The sequence below is a fragment of the Loxodonta africana genome, chromosome X (assembly GCF_030014295.1).
Source record: "Loxodonta africana isolate mLoxAfr1 chromosome X, mLoxAfr1.hap2, whole genome shotgun sequence".
Classification (NCBI taxonomy): Eukaryota; Metazoa; Chordata; class Mammalia; order Proboscidea; family Elephantidae; genus Loxodonta; species Loxodonta africana.
This window is the reverse complement of record NC_087369.1, coordinates 154129760-154149013: the sequence shown is the minus strand read 5'-3', so window position 1 is coordinate 154149013 and position 19254 is coordinate 154129760.

The window sequence follows — 19254 nt, the reverse complement described above, 5'->3', positions numbered from 1 at the left end:
TGGTGAGTGAGTTTCTTGCCTCAAGTAGACACATGAGACTATGTGGGCAGCTCCTGTCTGGAGATGAGATGAGAAGGCAGAGGGGGGTAGGAGCTGGCTGAATTGACACGGGGAATACAGGGTGGAGAGGAGGAGTGTGCTGTCTCATTAGGGGGAGAGCAACTAGGAGTACATGGCAAGGTGTATATAAGTTTTTGTATGAGAGACTGACTTGATTTGTAAACTTTCACTTAAAGCACAACAAAAATTACTTTATAAAAAAAGTGGACCAATAAGCAACATCATGATAGATGGAGAAATAATTGACATTGTTAAGGATTTCATTTTACTTGGATCCACAATCAACACCCATGGATGCAACAGTCAAGAAATCAAACAACGTATTGCATTGGGCAAATCTCCTGCAAAAGGCCTCTTTAAAGTGTTTAATTGCAAAGATCTTACTTTGAGGACTAAGGTGCTCCTGATCCAAGCAATGGTATTTTCAATCTCCTCATATGCATGCGAAAGCTGGTCAATGAATAAGGAAGACCGAAGCAGAATTGACGCCTTTGAATTCTGGTGTTAGTGGAGAATATCGAATGTACCATGGACTTCCAGAAGAATGAACATGTCTCTTTTGGAAGAAATACAGCCAGAGTGCTCCTTGGAAGCGAGGATGGGGAGATTTCGTCTCATGTACTTTGGACATATTATCAGGAGGTAACAGTCCCTGGAGAAGGACATCGACCTTGGTAAGGTAGAGGGTCAGCAAAAAAGAGGAAGACCCTCAACGAGATGGACTGACACAGTGGCTAATGACAACGGGCTTGCACATAACAATATAAGGATGGAGCAGGACCTGGCAGTGGTTCATTCTGTTGTACATAGAGTTGTTATGAGTAGGAACCAACTCAATGGCACCTACAACAACAGCATTCTAGAGTAACTGTTAAAAAAAACAATAAAAGAATATATAACTAACAAGTTAATAGAAGGGTAAAGAAGGAGAATTTTAGAAAACAATAAGGCAAGAAAGGAGAGAAATATGAGTGTGCATAGGTAGAACACATAGTACAATAACCAAACCAAAACCAAACCTTGTGCCGTCGAGTCGATTCCGACTCATAGCGACCCTATAGTAGGTTTAAACCTCTGAGATAAGTTCTTTTCTTGGTCTCCCATGCAAGTAGACTCTGGCAAGTACTCCTCGTCATTCTGCCTATGTCCCCATACAGACTTGAATCTTAGGTTGAGCACAGTTTAATCTTACCCTGGAACTCCTGTTTCAAACAAGCAGAATGAATTATGGGAACTAAGATCACTGATTGAAGTCATTTGAGCAATAGCTTTAGAAAAGAATATTATGGAAAATAAATAACTCCTGCTTTGCTAAATGAAGAAAGAACTCATACCAATGTAGATTCAACTCTGCAGATAAAGTTCTAAGATGCACATAGAGTACCTAATGAAATAAACATCATTTTGGCACACAGCGTCTCAAGTTTCAGGAGAATCTTGTGATTGACATATTCATGTGATGAGGTAAGGAAGTGACCTCTAAATTCTTCTTTCCCAAAGACAAACTGTCTAGTTCACTGGACTAGACACTGTCGAAATTCATCAGTAGTATCTTCACTGTCCATATCCATTGCACAGGTGTGTCTATCTCATTGATTGGTTGTCCATCAAATCTGAATCTAATCTGTCTCATTGACAAGCCATGTCTCTCACAATATGCCTTCATTTGTTTGCTGGGAGGTGTTTGTTGACTTATTTTGAGGTGAATTCACAGATCCATCATAGAATTATAACATGGTAGAGTTGAAAGTGACCCCTGCAGTTATTTCTTCCAACCTACCGAGGAGACAAATTTCCTCTATAGTATCCATATCTAGAGGTCCTTCAATAAGTTCTTAGATACCTCTGGTAACATGGAGGTCACTAACTTGTGAAACACGGAATTTCAATTATAGTCAGCTCTATTTCTTAGTAAGTTCTTCCTTATATTGAGCCAAGACTCCTTGGAATTTTCATCTCAGCCTAGGTTCTCATTCTGATTGCTCTGTTTTCACGGAATAAGCTTGCTCTTTGTTTCCAGATGGCCAGTTTCTTTGGGATTAATGTATGAATTCTTTGTTTTTGATCCTGTCTTCAGATTTTCCTTGGAAAACTGGGTACTGAAGCCTCTGATAGGTGACCTTCAAGAGTCTTTTGTGGGTGGTGAGGAAGAGTAGGGGGCTGGAGAGAGAAATACCTATATCTATAAACATCACTGTAGTGGACATAGGTAGTTAGATAGCTACCTAACATCCATTCTCCCTTATCAGGTAGGTGTTCATCATCCACTCCCCAATCATACTAGACCAAGTGACCAGGGGAAGGTGATCTTGTCCTCAGCTCTAAGAGTAGGTCTTGATTATCAAGTTAATCAAGGTAATCCCAACCTTCTTGCCAGGGATTTGTTCAGAAACAACAAAAACTAAGCTAATAAAGGCATGGTGTATGCCTAGCAACTATTATTGATACAGAGATGGACATGTGACCTTGATCCAGACTGAAAGGAAGGATTTTATTTTATGATCGTAAGAAAGATTTTTCTCTTTCTGCCACTGAACATGAATAAAGTAGTGTATTTCCCCAGTGACTTTAGGCACTCATCTTGCAACTATAAGGGAAGCCAGCCGGAGACTCCAGGTGAGGTCACCTTATCTTGAGACTTCCAGTTATGTGAGATAAAAATTGTTCTTATTATTTTAGTTACTTGTAGCCCAAGACATATTAATAAAATCACCTACTCGCTCAAGATGAGGGGTGTCTCCTACATAGGCCTAGAGTTTACTTGAAGCTTCTGACCCAGATGTAGAATTGTGGGGTTCGCTCTACTGAGTTGGTGCCAGGGCTTTGGACTGGTTTGAACAAGTTCAGTCATGGCTGATGAAGCAAAACCGGAACAAACTCGAAGTTTTACTGTTTGGGTGATCTGGAACGATAACGAGAACAGGAAAAATTATGGGTCGAAGGCCTGGAATGAGAGACTCAGAAGAGAAGTAGTGAGCCCTCTCAGGAGCCTGATGCATGAGGTGGGATTATTGGCAGGACTGTGAAGAGGGACACACATTCAAAGAAGTGTGATTGGCCACTACCTTGGACCAGGGCACCATTTTTTCCGACTCTGTTCCCACAGGAAAGAGATTTAGTTGCTGTGCAAACACATACACTGCCCTTGTCTTTTAAGAAGGAGATTAGGTTTCTAGCAGAGCTTCCGTCCATAAATTTTCCTGCTGGTTATTATTCCAGTTCAAGAAAATTTTTAAAAATTCGAGTCTGTTCCAGTTTCACTTCCTCAGCCATGACTGAACCAGGAAGAACTGCTTGGAAACCCTGGTTGGTGCAAGTGGGCTAAAAACTGAGGTTGGTGTTGCTATTGTTATTGTTAGGTGCCATCAACTCGGTTCTGACTCATAGTGACCCTATGTACAACAGAATGAAGCATTGCCCAGTCCTTCGACATCTTCACAATCATTATGTTTGAGCCCATTGTTGCAGCCACTGTGTCAATCCACCTCATTGAGGGGCTTCCCCTTTCTTGGATGACCCTCTACCCTACCAAGTATGATGTCCTCCAAGGATAGGTGCCTTCTGGTAACATGTCCATGTATGTGAGAAGAAGACTCACCATCCTTGCTTCTAAGGAGCATTCTGGATGTACTTCTTCCAAGGCAGATTTATTAGTTCTTTTGATAGTCCACAGTATATTCAATATTCTTAACCAACACCATAATTCAAAGGTGCCAATTCTTTGGTCTTCCTGAATTAATTGCTCAGTTTTTGCTTGCATATGAAGTGATTGAAAATACCATGGCTTGGATTAGCCACACCATAGTCCTCAAAGAGACATCATTGCTTTGTAACATTTAGAGGTCTTTTGCAACAGATTTGTCCAAAGCAATATGTCATTTGATTTCTTAACTGCTGCTTCCATGGGCATTGATTGTAGATTCAAGTAAAATGAAATCCTTGACAACTTCAATCTTTTCTCCATTTATTATGATGTTGCTTATTGGTCTAGTTGTGAGGAATTTTGCATTCTCTGTGTTAAGGTGTAATCTGTACTGAAGGCTATAGTCTTTCATCTTCATCAGTAAGTGCTCAGTCCTCTTCACTTTCAGCAAGCAAGGTTGTATCATCTGCAGATCACAGGCAGTTAATGAGTCTTCTTCCATTGCTGATGCCCAGAACTTCTTCATATAGTCCAGCTTCTGGATTATTTTCTCAGAAATACAGATGGAATAAGTGTGGTGAAGGACACGACCCTGATGCACACCTTTTTTTAAAACTCTAAGCCACGCGATATCCCCTTGTTCTGCTTGAGCGACTGCTTTTTGGTCTGTGTACAGGTTCCATATGAGCACAATTAAGTGTTCTTGAATTCCTGTTCTTCACGATGTTATCCATTATTTGTTATGCTCCACACAGTCGAATGCCTTTGCATAGTCAATAAAACACAGGTAAACATCTTTCTGGGATTCTCCGCTTTCAGCCAGGATCCATCTGACATCAGCAATGATATCTCTTGTTCCACGTCCTCCTCTGAATCTGGCATGAATTTCTGGCAGTTCCCTGTTGATGTACTGCTGGAACCACTTTTGAATCATCTTCAGCAAAATTTTACTTGTGTGTGATGTTAAAGACATTGTTGATAACTTCTGCATTCTTTTGGGTCACCTTTCTTTGGAATGGGTAAAAATATGGATCTCTTCCAGTTGATTGGCCAGACAGCTGTCCTCCAAATTTCATGGCATATAGGAGTGAGCACATCCAGCGCTGCATCTATTTGTTGAAACATCTCAATTGGTATTCCGTCAGTTGCTGGAGCCTTGTTTTTCACCAATGTTTTCAGCACAGGTTGTACCTCTTCCTTCAGTACCATTGGTTCTTGATCATATGCTAACTCCTGAAAGGGTTGAACATAGACCAGTTCTTTTTGGTATAGTGACTGTGTATTCCTCCTATCCTCTTTTGATGCTTCCTGCATTATTTAACATTTTTCACGTAGAATCCTTCAATATTGCAACCGAGGCTTGAATTTTTTCTTCAGTTCTTTAAGCTTCAGAAATGCTGACCGTGTTCTTTCCTTTGGGTTTTCTAACTCCAGCCAAGTCTTTGCACATTTCATTATAATACTTTACGCTGTCTTCTCAAGTCCTTCTTTGAAATCTCCTGTTCAGCTCTTTCACCTCATCATTTCTCCTGTTTACTGTAGCTACTGTATGTTCAAGAGCAACTTGCAGAATCTCTTCTAACATCCACTTTGGTATTTTCTTTCTTTTCTGTCTTTTTAAAGACCTCTTGCATTCTTCATGAATGATATCCTTGATGTCATTCCACAATTCGTCTGGTCTTTGGTCATTAGTGTTCAATGCATCAAATCTGTTCTTGAGTTTGTCTCTAAATTCCGGTGGAATATATTGAAGATTATATATTGGCTCTCCTGGACCTGTTCTAATTTCCTTCAGCTTCAACTTAAACTTACATAGGGACAATTGATGATATGTTCCACAGTCGGCCTTTGGCCTTGTTCTGACTGATGATATTGAGCTTTTCCATAAAAAAAAAAAAATTTTTTTTCTTTCCACAGATATAGTCTATTTGATTCCCGTGTGTTCCATCTGGCAAACTCCATATGTATAGTCACCGTTTATGTTGTTGAAAAAGGTATTTGCAATGAAGAAGTCATTAGTCTTGCAAAATTGTATCATGTGATCTCCTGCGTCATTTCTATTACCAAGACCATATTTTCCAACTACCCATCCTTCTTTTGTGTTTCCAACACAAACTCACTGCCTCCTATGTTTCTCACCTAACCTTTGAGTTGCTGTTAACAATTTGATAACATATAATTAATTATTTAAAAGCACATAATGCTCAAAGCAGACAATCTTTTCTACTTAAGCTAAACTATTATCTATCATTTTGTTGCACCGTGGTAGCTACCATATTGCTGTGATACTGGAAGCTTTTCCACTGGTATTTCAAACACCAGCAGGGTCACCCTTGGTGGACAGGTTTCAGCTGAGCTTCCAGACTAAGACAGACTAGGGAGAAGGACCTGACAGTCTACTTCTAGAAAAATAGCCTAGTGAAAACCTTATGAACAGCAGTGGAACACTGTGTGATGTAGTGCTGGAAGATGAGCCCCTCAGGTTGGAAAGTAGTCAAAATACAACTGGGGAAGAGCTACCTTCTCAAAGTAGAGTCAACCTTAATGACGCGGATGGACTCAAGCATTCAGGACCTTCATTTGCTGATTTGACACAACTCAAAATGAGAAGAAACAGCTGCAAACATCCATTAATAATTGGAACATGGAATGTACTAAGTATGAATCTACGAAAATTGGAAGTCATTAAAACTGAGATGGAATGCATAAGCACTGATATCCTAGGCATTAGTGAGCTGAAAGAGACTGGCGTTGGCCATTTTGAATCAGACAAACACATGATATACTATGCTGGGAATGATAAATTGAAGAAATATGGTATTGCATTCATTGTCAAAAAGAACATTTCAAGATCTATCCTGAAGTACAATACTGTCAGTGATAGAATAATATCCATACATGTACAGGGAAAACCAGTTCATATGACTATTTTTCAAATTTACGCACCAACCATTAAGGGCAATGATGAAGAAATTGAAGATTTTTTACCAACTTCTGCAGTCTGAAAATGATCAAACATGCAGTCAAGATGCATTGATAATTATTGGCAATTAGAATGTGAAAGTTGGAAACAAGGAAGAAGGATGGGTAGTTAGAAAATAGGGCCTTGATGATAGAAACAAAGTCAGAGATTGCTTGATAGAATTTTGCAAGACCAATGACTTTTTCATCACAAATTCCTTTTTTCAACAATGTAACCGGTGACTATACACGTGGGCCTTGCCAGATAGAGTACACAGGAATCAAATCGACTGCATCTCTGGAAAAAGATGATGGAAAATCTCAATATCAACAGTGAGAACAAGGCCAGGGGCCACCTGTGGAACAAACCATCAATTGTTCATATATAAGTAAAATTTTACTGAAAACCATTCAAAAGTAGTTACAGCAGTACATTGACTGGGAACTCCCAGAAATTCAAGCTGGATTCAGGAGGGGACGTGGAACAAGAAATATCATTGCTGATGTCAGATGAATCTTGACTAAAAGCAGAGAATCCCAGAAAAATGTTTACCTGTGTTTTACTGACTATGCAAAGGCATTCGACTGTATGGCTCATAACAAATTATGGATAACATTTCAAAGAATGGGAATTCCAGAACACTTGTGCTTATGAGGAACCTGTACGCAGACCAAGAGAGAGTTGTTCGAACAGAGTAAGAGGATACTGCGTGGTCTTAAATAGGGAAAGGTGCGTGTCAACGTTGTATCCTTTCACCATACCTGTTCAATCTATATGCTGAGGGAACAATCCGAGAAGCTGGAATATAGGAAGAAGAATGGGGCATCAGGATTAGAGGAAGGTTCATTAACAACTTGTGATATGCAGATGACACAATCTAGGTTGCTGAAAATGAAGAGGACTTGAAGAACTGATGAAGATCAAAGACTATAGCCTTCAGTATAGATTACACCGCAACATAAAGAAAACAAAAATCCTCACAACTGGACCAATAAGTAACATAATGAAAAAAGTTTGAAGCCATCACGTATTTCATTTTACTTGAATTCACAATCAAACTGCATAGAAGCAGCAGCCAAGAAATAAAAGGACACATTACATTGGGCAAATCTGCTGCAAAAGACTTCTTTAAAGTGTTAATACGCAAAAATGTCACTTTAAGGACTAAGGTGAGCCTGAACCAAGCCATGGTGTTTTCAATCACCTCATATGCATGCAAAAGCTGAGCAATGAATAAGGAAGACCGAAGAAGAATTGACGCCTTTGAATTACGGTGTTGGCAAAGAATATTGAATATACCATGGACTGCCAGAAGAACGAGCAAATTTGTCTGGGAAGTACAGCCAGAATGCTTCTTAGAAGTGAGGATGGTGAGACTTCCCCGCACATACTTTGGACATGTTATCAGGAGGGACAAGTCCCAAGAGAAGGACATCATGATTGGTAAAGTGGAGAGTCACCGAAAAAGAGGAAGACCCTCAATGAGATGGACTGATACAGTGGCTGCAACAATGGGCACAATCGTAACAATTGTGAGGATGGTGCAGGACCAGGCAGTGTTTAATGCTGTTGTACTTAGTGTCACTGTGAGTCAGAACTGACTGGACAGTACCTAACAACAACAACAGCACTGTTTGCTTTAAAGATGTCTTCTGGAGATAATTTTAGTTCAAGGTTTAGAGTATCTCAGGCCAATAATTTTGAAGAGTCATCCAGCCTGAATGGCTCCGAAAGTCTGGATTCCGTGAGAATTTAAAGTTCTGTTCCACATTTTCCTCCTTTTGATCAGGATTCTTCTATAGAATCCTGATCAAAATATTCAGTAATGGAAACCCATCACTATCCAGTTCTTCTGGTCTTATGGCAATGGAGACAATTATACGTGGAGGCAATTAGACACTTATTCCAGTTACTTCTCCAATTTCTGACCCTCTTCTTCTGCTGCTTCATGTGAATAAAGACCATTTGTTGTACCTTAGTTGGCTGCTCTTTTAGAGTCTCTTCTGACACCCATTTTGGTCTTTTCTTTCTTTCCTGTCTTTTTAGTGACCTTTTGCTGTCTTCATGTATGATGTCTTTGATGTCATTCCACAACTTGTGTGGTCTTCAGTCATTAGTGTTCAATGCATCAAATCTATTCTTGAGATGGTCTCTAAATTCAGGTGGGATATACTCAAGGTCATACTTTGGCTCTCATGGACTTGCTAATTTTCTTCAGCTTTGACTTGAACTTGCATATAAGCAATTGATAGCCTATTCCACAATCGGCCCCTGGCCTTGTTTTGACTGATGATATTGAGATTTTCCATTGTCTCTTTCCACAGATGTAGTAGATTTGATTCCTGTGTATTCCATCTGGTGAAGTCCATGTGTATAGCCATCGTTTTTGTTGCTGAAAAAAAGGTATTTGCAACAAAGTCATTGGTCTTGCAAAATTTTATCATGAAATCTCCAACTTTGTTTCTTTCACCAAGGCCCTATTTTCCAACTACCCATCCTTCTTCCTTGTTTCCAACTTTCACATTCTAATTACCAGCAATTATCAATCCATCTTGATTGCATGTTTCATCAATTTCAGGCTGCAGAAGTTGGTAAAAATCTTCAATTTCTTCATCTTTGGCCTTAATGGTTAGTGCATCAATTTGAATAATAGTCATATTAACCGGTCTTACTTGTAGGCACATGGATATTATCCTATCACTGACATTGTTGTACTTCAGGAAAGATCTTGAAATGTTCTTTTTGTAGATGAATGAAACACCATTCCTCTTCAATTTGTCATTCCCAGCATAGTAGACCACATGATTGTCTAATTCAGTATGGCCAATACCAGTCCATTTCAGCTCACTAATGCCTAGGATATCAATGCTTATGCATTCCATTTCAGTTTTAACTACTTCCAATTTTCCTAGATTCATACTTAGTACATTCCATGTTCCAATCATTAATGGATGTTTGCAGCTGTTTCTTCTCATTTTGAGTTGTGCCACATCAGCAAATGAAAGTCCTGAATGCTTGACTCCATCCATGTCATTAAGGTTGACTCTACTTTGAGGAGGCAGCTCTTCCCCAGTGGTATTTTGACTACCTTCAAACCTGAGGGGCTCATCTTCCGGTGCTATATCAGACAATGTTCCACTGCTACTTATAAGGTTTTCACTGGCTTTTTTTTTTCAGAAGTAGACTCTCAGGTCTTTCTTCCTAGTCTGTCTTAGTCAGGAAGCTCTGATGAAACCTGTCCATCAAGGGTGACGCTGCTGGTATTTGAATACCAATATCTTGAACGTAGAGTAGCTAAAGTGAAAAGAAAAAGAGCTGAACAGATTTCAAAGGCTGGTTCGAGAAGACAAAGTATTATAGTGAAATGTGCAAAGACTTGGAGATAGAAAACCAAAAGGGAAGAACATGCTTAACATTTCTGAAGCTGAAAGAATTGAAGAAAAAATTCAAGCCTTGTATTGCAATATTGAAGAATTTTATGGGGAAAATAGTAAAGGAAAAAAGAAGCATCAAAAGAAGATGGAAGGAATAAGCAGAGTCACTGTACCAAAAAAAATTGATTGACCTTCAACCATTTCAGGAGGTAGCATATGATCAAGAACTGATGGTACTGAAGGAAGAAGTCCACACTGCACTGAAGACACTGGTGAAAAACAAGGCTCCAGGACTTGAAGGAACACCCATTGAGATGTTTTAACAAACAGATGCAGTGCTGGAAGTGCTCACTTGTCTATGCCAAAAATTTGGAAGACAGCTACCTGCCCAACCGACTGGAAGAGATCCATGTTTATGCCCAGTCCACAGAAAGGTGATCCAACAGAATTAGTGATACAATATCACTAATATCACACATAAGTAAAATTTTGCTAAAGATCATTCAAAAGCAGTTGCAGCAGTACATCAACAGGAAAGTGCCAGAAAAATTAAGCCAGATTCAGAAGAGGACGTGGAACAAGGGATATCATTACTGATGTCAGATCGATCACAGCTGAAAGCAGAGAATACCAGAAAGATGCTTACCTGTGTTTTATTGACTATGCAAAGGCATTTGACTCTGTGGATCATGACACATTATGGATAACATTGTGAAGACTGGGAATTCCAGAACACTTAATTGTGCTCATGAGGAACCTGTAGTTAGACCAAGGGGCAGTTTTTCAAACAGAACAAGGGGATATTGGGTGATTTAAAGTCAGGAAAGGTGTGTGTCAGGGTTGTATCATTTCACCATACTTATTCAATCTGTGTGCTGAACAAATACTCCAGGAAGCTGGACTATATGATGAAGAACACAGCATCAGGATAGGAGGAAGACTCATTAACGACATGTGATATGCAAATGACATAACCTTGCTTGCTGAAAGTGAAGAGGACTTGAAGCTCTTAATGACAAAGATCAAAGACTACAGCCTTCAGTATGGATTACCTCAAACATAAAGAAGACAAAAATCCTCACATTGGACCAATAAGCAACATTATGATAAACAGAGAAAAGATTGAAGTTTTCAAGGATTTCATTTTACTTGGATCCACAACCAACACCCATGGAAGCAGCAGTTAAGAAATCAAATGACTCATTGCATTGGGCAAATCTGCCGCAAAATATCTCTTTAAAATATTAAAAAGCAAAGATGTCACTTTAATGACTAAGGTGCAGTTGACTCAAGCCATGGTGTTTTCAGTCACCTCATATGCAGGCAAAACTTGCATGATGAACAAGGAAGACTGAAGAAGAATTGATGCCTTTGAATTGTGGTGTTGGCAAAAAATACTGAATATACCATGAACTGCCAGAAGAACGGACAAGTCTATCTTGGAAGTAGTAAAGCCTGAATGCTCATTAGAAGCGAGGATGGCGAGACCTCGTCTCACATACTTTGGACATGTTATCAGGAGGGACCAGTCCCTGGAGAAGGACATCATGCTTGATAGAGTAGAGGGTCAGCGAAAAAGAGGAAGACCCTCAACAAGATGGATTGACACAGTGGCTACAATAATTAGCTCAAACATAACAATGATTGTGAGGATGACACAGGACTGGGCAGTGTTTCATTTTATTGTACTTAGGGTCACTATGAGTTGCAATGGACTTGACAGCACCTAACAACAACAACAGGTGGTTGCTCACAGCTTTTAAGACCCCAAGGTTAGGGGGCACTGAGTTTGTATTAACGATGGTGAAATAATTTAGAAAAAGATCTTGAGAAAGATGGCACAACTTGAAGAATGTAACCTGTGTCACTTAGTTGTACATGTAGAAATTGTGAAACTGGTTTGTTATATTTGGCTGTGTATGTCTTCTTCAAAAATAAATTTAATAAATAATCTCATAGCATCATGAAATGAGTTATTGAAGGCACCTGAAAACCTAGCAAACCAAAAAACCAAACCCACTTCCTTCGAGTTGATTCCGACTCGTAGTGACCCTACAGGACAGAGTAGATTTTCCCCACAGGGTTTCCAAGGAACGCCTGGTGGATTTCAACTGCCAACCTTTTTGGTTAGCAGCCGTAGCTCTTAACCACTACGCCACCAGGGTTTCCTGAAAACCTAGAGATACCATCAAATATGTTCTGAAGTTTGATTTCAAAATCATGTATAGTTAATAAAGCCAGGACTGCCATACCAATATTCTGACCAAAAGCTGAAGTATAAAGAGTCCCAGTGTAGAAGTTCAAATGGATTCATCTCCTCTGCTCCCACCAACCCCCTGGACTTGACAGATGTCATTTGGTGGCAGCAACTGGCTGAGATCTGTATCCAGTATTGTCAGACACAGCAAGAAGGATGTCCAGGTCATTCTCAGTAGTTTCTAGGTTGAAAGCCTGTCTTCTCTAATAGAATGCTGAGACATATCAAGAAATAACATTGAAATTTCAAAGACTATTTTATGGTGACTAGCTTTTGTTGTCAAATGGAGTTGTTGACTTTGCAGAGACTGGTTTCCAAAGAAGAGAATTTTGCTACAATCAGTTTCTTCCTAAAATAGCATGCCTCCCAACAGAGCATTGAAGACACTTGTTTTAATGGCGTACATAAGATTCTGTCGGGGAATACTAGGATCTTGGCAAAAATAAGCAATGCCACCAATTGTAGGAAGGCAGTTGCTGGACCAGGAATTCTATCTTAGGGTTTTCAAATACACGTTTATCAGAGTTGGCCTGAAAGTAATGCTATGGAAGTCAGAGTCTCCTAGGATGTCTGGTAGGGAGACTATGTTAAGAAATCATCTAGGTAGACCATAGCCGTATGGACCAAGATATTTTTTCTAGTGTTGGTCTTTGGCTTCTATATCAGAATTAATTTGTTTACAAATGCAGATGACTTAAACATAAAAGAAGAGACTAATTGGTTCATGTTAGTGAAAGTCTAGGGTTAACAATGGCTTCAATTGTAACTTGATACGGAGGCTCAAGTGATAACATTAGGGTCAATTTCTCTGAATATCTTGGCTATGCTTTTTCTCGGTGCTGGCTTCTTTTTCAGGCTGACTCCCTTCTTAGTAACAAGTTGGCTGAAGCAGACTCAAGCCTCACATTCTTATACCACCAAAGTCAGTGGAAAAAGAAAATACCTCCCAGAAACCTCAGCAAAAGTTTCATAGCTTCTCATTGGTTCATATTAGGTCACATGTCAATCTATGAGATAATCACTATGGCTAGGGAGATGCTGATTTGCTTGAGCCAAACAGTTTCTGTTCTTGGAGCTGCGAGTGGAAGTCAATTCTAACCAAATCATATAAGTTGAGAGTTAGGTAAAGTGGATCATCGAGCAAAAGATGAGGTGATATTGCTGGAAGACTGGTGAATGAATACTGTAAAGATGTGTAGGTATCCACTATACACTGACTTGGGTTCTGCCCTTAGCTAAGCTATCACTTGCAGACCTGGATAAATATGTCATTTTAATCTATGGCCTCATGGTGTTTTAAAGAAGCTGAGCCGTGAGATTTACCTAGGCTTTCTGCCAGAAGCACTACCTATGGGCTGTGCAGTCAGCATGTCCTTCTCAGTGCCCAAAATATCAGGCAGATATGAGGAGGATACCTGGTAGAAAAACTTTGCTACTACCCTATGTTCAATTGGTATCCAAAACACGCTATAGCTTCATTGAAAGTAAGGATTTGTGGACATTCAGGACTAGTTTTCTCTCTAGCAGTATGTTATTTGGTTTTCTGGTTGTGTGTATAATTCTGGGATGAGAGTTGGAACAAGGAATTTTCTACCTGGCTTAGTGTAGGACCCTAAAAGCCAAAAAGATAAGCCAAGTCAAAATCTTTAGAAGACAGCTGAGGTTCAAAAACCAAGTCCCATAATCATAGTCATGAGGCAAGAAAGTGCCTTCAGGGTTTGAATATTGCTTTATGGTATGTAAGCAATTTCTGCCTACATCTATTTCAACCACAAACAGCTTCCATGACATATACCCACTCAGGCCTAGAAATTTTGCTCAGGGATTCTCTTATAGGAAAGGATGGCCCACTGTGTTGCGCTGAAGGAATCTATCTCTACTAAGTAAGGAAAATTAAGTTCGGGTGAGCCAGCATGGCAGAAGAGTTGAAGAACATTTTGCGATATTGAAATGCCTCAACTGTTTCTAGAGTCCAAAACACAACCCTCTCTACTTACTTATTTGGTCTGGTGGGTAGGTGGTCAGATAAATTAGTACAATAAAGTAATAATTGCTATTTGTTGACTAATGGCCATATTATAGTCCCTATACTAAGTACTTTACACACAATATCCCACTTAATTTTCACAGCAACCTTATGAGGTAGGTATGATTACTGTCTACATTTAAGAGATGAAGTTAAATGGAATAAAGTTAAATGGCTTGCCTAATAGCAGTCAACTAATAAGGTGCTGGGCTGGAATTTGAAATGAGATCTGTCAAACACTAAGGCTCATGCTGGCCACTAGACTATACTGCATTTTATGAGTCCATCCAGTCCCTGTCGTTTTAAATAGGCCAACTCTACTCACAAAAATATCCAATTAGAGTAGGCTAAAAGTATGACCATTGAAGTAATGGGAATATATAGCGTTTCATTAAAAAACTATTTACTGAGCATCTAGTCTGTATAGATACTACATTAGAAACTAAGAGTACAGAGATGAAGAATACGTGATCTTACCATTTAATGGCAGTGTGAGGGAATGTATTAGTTATTGTTGCTTAACAAACCACCCTGCTCATGGGCCTGTGGGTTTGCTAGAGCAGCTCTGCTAAATTTTACAGGTCCGTGAGGTATCTGGAATGTCTGCACTCAATATGTGTTCATCCTGGGGCCCAGGCTGAAGGGGAGCAGATACCTACGTGTAGCTCTTCTCATAATGATGGTAGATGGGCGAAAGTGCAAGCCCCAACACTAAAGCACATTGTAGGCCTTTGCTTGAGTCATGTATAATGTCCCATTTGCCAAATCAAATGACATGGCTAAGCTCAAAGGTAAAGGCTGGGGAAGTGCACTCCTCCCATGGAGATGACAGGGGACAGAATAAGTGTTTTTGTACAATTGCAACCTATCAGCTGATAAATGTTAATGATAGAAGAAAACATAGAGAAGGATACTAAAAGGAAGGCAATAATCCATACGGAAAATGATGGTGGCTTGAATTGGGTAGTGACAGTAGATATGGAGAGAAGGAGATGAATACGAGAGATATTTAGAAGGTAGAATCAATAGAATGACCTTCTTTATTTTCTTCGTTTTGCAGATATTTTTGGCATTTACTATGTATGTGCCAGGCACAGCTCTAAATGTCAGAGATACAAAGATGAACAAGGAAAACACTATTTGTGCCCTAATGGAATCTACATTCGTATGAGGATATGGACAATAAGTAAACAAATAAGTAACATAAAAATTATATTGCTTGATTGATGTGGGGTGTGAAAGAATGAAGAGTCAAAGAATTAGACCCTGATTTTCCAGTTTAGGAAGAGGGGTAGTTCCATTTCTGATATAAAAAAAAAAAATAGGGGACGTTAAAAGAAGACCAGCTTTTTGTAAGGGTGGAATGTTCCATTCTAAAACTCCCAAAGTCCTAAACCCCTGTATTAGCTTTAAGCTGCCCAATGTGGAAAAATACAGTCATTGATTTAGAAAGAAGAGAACAGAAGCAGTTGAGGGATATTTTGGGAAGTGACTTGGGGGAATTACTGGTGAGTAACTAGAATTTGGTGTCATCTGTGCTGTTAAGGATTCTGAGAATGATGAGGTTGATAGCCACACCTTGACTCCAGGGGCACCTAAAATCTGATATGGCAGAGGCTAGAAGGCAGTGATGTACCTAGGTTATTGCACCAGCCCTAGGCGCATGGCACCACTGAGCAGTTTCTGTTAAACTGGTAAGGCCCAGCATCCCTCCTCAAGCACAGTAATGTATCAATTAAAAGATTAACGAGCTTCACTTGCAGTTTTGAGCTGATATTATGGTAAAGTTATCTAAAACAGGGGTGTCAGATGTTTGGACAGGTGTGCTATTTCAATGCTTGCCATAGGTGCCATTTTCCGTAGATATGCCACTGGCCATACTGGGTCAATAGAAACTACTCAGTGGCATCAAACGCCCAGGGTGGGTGCAGTACCTGCCATACCTGCCATACCCTGGTTATGCCTCTGGCTCATGGGCACAAATTACCGGGTCTTTCTTCTGCAGAGCTGCTGGGTGAGTTCCAACTGACAACCTTTCAGTTAGCAACTGAGTGCTTTACCATTGTGCCACCAGGGCTCCTAGAACATAGCTCTTGTTGTTGTTGTTAGGTGCTGTTGAGTTGGTTCCGACTCATAGCAACCCTATGCGCAACAGAACGAAACACTGCCCAGTCCTGCGCCATCCTTACAATCGTTGTTATGCTTGAGCTCATTGTTGCAGCCATTGTGTCAATCCACCTCGTTCAGGGTCTTCCTCTTTTCCGCTGACCCTGTACTCTGCCAAGCATGATGTCCTTCTCCAGGGACTGATCCTTCCTGACAACATGTCCAAAGTATGTAAGACGCAGTTTTGCCATCCTTGCCTCTAAGGAGCATTCTGGTTGTACTTCTTCCAAGACAGATTTGTCTGTTTTTCTGGCAGTCCATGGTATATTCAATATTCATCACGAACACCACAATTCAAAGGCGTCAACTCTTTTTTGGTCTTCCTTATTCGTTATCCAGCTTTCACATGCATATGATGCGATTGAAAATACCATGGCTTGGGTCAGGCACACCTTAGTCTTCAAGGTGACATTTTTGCTCTTCAACACTTTGAAGAGGCCCTTTGCAGCAGATTTGCCCAAAGCGATGCGTCTTTTGATTTCTTGACTGCTGCTTCCATGGCTGTTGATTGTGGATCCAAGTAAAATGAAATCCTTGACAACTTCAACCTTTTCTCCGTTTATCATGATGTTGCTTATTGGTCCAGTTGTGAGGATTTTTGTTTTCTTTATGTTGAGGTGCAGTCCATACTGAAGGCTGTGGTCTTTGATCTTCATTGGTGAGTGCTTCAAGTCCTCTTCACTTTCAGCAAGCAAGGTTGTGTCATCTACATAACGCAGGTTGTTAATGAGTCTTCCTCCAATCCTGATACCCCGTTCTTCTTCATATAGTCCAGCTTCTTGTATTATTTGTTCAGCATACAGATTAAATAGGTATGGTGAAAGAATACAACCCTGACGCACACCTTTCCTGACTTTAAACCAATCAGAATCCCCTTGTTCTGTCCGAACAACTGCCTCTTGATCTATGTAAAGAACATAGCTCTAAAGAGTGTCATATCTAGTACCTTGAGCCCTCCCCAGTTTGGTCTCCTTTATTCCCTTTTCCTAAGAGGACCTAATGGGCTTTCTGAGATCATTAGGAGTCTGGTAACTGAGTTAGAAAATCAGTGATATATACAAATACATAATGCCGTGTAATTATTTTGATGATTTACTTTGCTTATTTTATGTTTTCAGAATGGTAGCCATGATTCTAAACACCACCACCCTCAAGAACATGAATAAATTCATACTTAATTTATTCATCTTGACCCCTTGCCTCACCAACCTCCCAAAGAAAGGTAAAACTTTTGTCATGACCAAGGCATACAGAGTCTGCTTACCATCTCTTCCAAACTTGCTCACCATAACCTGTCTTGCTACAAAGTAGAGACAAATGTCTCCAACAATGAAGTGTTGGCAATCTTTTTGCAAGAAGATTTCTAGAGACTTTGGCCTATGTGTTCATATCTTGAAGAAACTTTTTTTTTCAGAACTGATCAACTACCCTGTATATGTATTGGAATTTTGGGTCCTAAAGATTGGAGGAACCATTTCCAAGAGGCTTAGCACTTGTGACCATGAAATCAGAAGACAGTGGCCTGGAAAACTTCCAGATAATGAGAAGCCCAGCCAGCACCAGATGTGGTAGACTCCATGTTTGGGAACCCCACAGCTGCTTTTATTCTGTTCAGCATGTTTTTCCTTCCTTTTGGTAGACTACCAGCTGTCTTGTGCACCTCAACTCAAGTTACAACAGCAAAGTTCACTTTAGCTCTGGGGAGCTGATCTCCCTTAGCAACTCCATAGTAAATTCCTCAGGAGATAACCACAATTACAAACAGTCTCAGTTAAGACGGCCATATTGGTCGGGCCTACTTAGAACAAAACTGTAAACGGCTTCCATTACATCTGTAAATGGTGTAATTTGAGAAGGGACTTTTCACAGTGTGATTTCTGGGACTCTAATTCACAGGGTGTAATTAGAGGCACGGGCCCCTACCCAGGGTTATTTGGAGGGCAGCCCCTGCAGGCAACAAAACAGCAGGTGTGATATCAGTGACAGCTGCCCCTAAAATACACAGTATCTACAAGTTTATATGCATGCTATTTAGAAATTAACTGAATGCTATTCTCTGTTCCCTGCAAAAATCTTAAGTTTTACTCATGTTATCCTGGATATCTTCCAAGTTAATAGTTGGAAGTCATTAGAGAAGTCCCTCAGAGATGTTCTTGGCCTTCAGTTATTGTTAGTGCACAATCACAGATGGAGATATTGTAGCCACTCTGTACATAGTGCAGTCTGAGGGGCCTTGACTGCTAAGATTTTGATTTTGGAGGAGTTACTTTAGCAGTGGAATTTGACAGACTTTTGCCAGTTGGACATGAGGCATAAATGGAGTTGGTAGGTGGGAGAGTGGTTTCCCCTTTAGATCTGGAGGAAATGGCCAGCCCCCATGCATGAAATATGTTTTGTGCTCTACCCAGCAGCACCAACGCTAAGATCGGAATGCTACAGAGAAGAATAGCGTTGCCCTGCAATGTGATTTGGGGAGCAGGTGCTGCCATTGTCTGGGTTCAGGCTAATACATAGTATACAACATATTCTAAGAAAAGAGGGCAGGGAAACTAGATTACTGGAAAATAGAGTAACCAGAACACAATTAAAGAGAATGTTGACACATTGTGAAAATTTTAACTAAAGTCATTGATCAATTTGTGTGGAAATTGCCAAACGAGAATCTAACTTCCTGTGTAAAGTTTCACCGAAAACACAATAAAATACTATTAAAACAAACAAACAAACAATAAAGAATATAACATATTCCCTCTCTATAAGAATGTA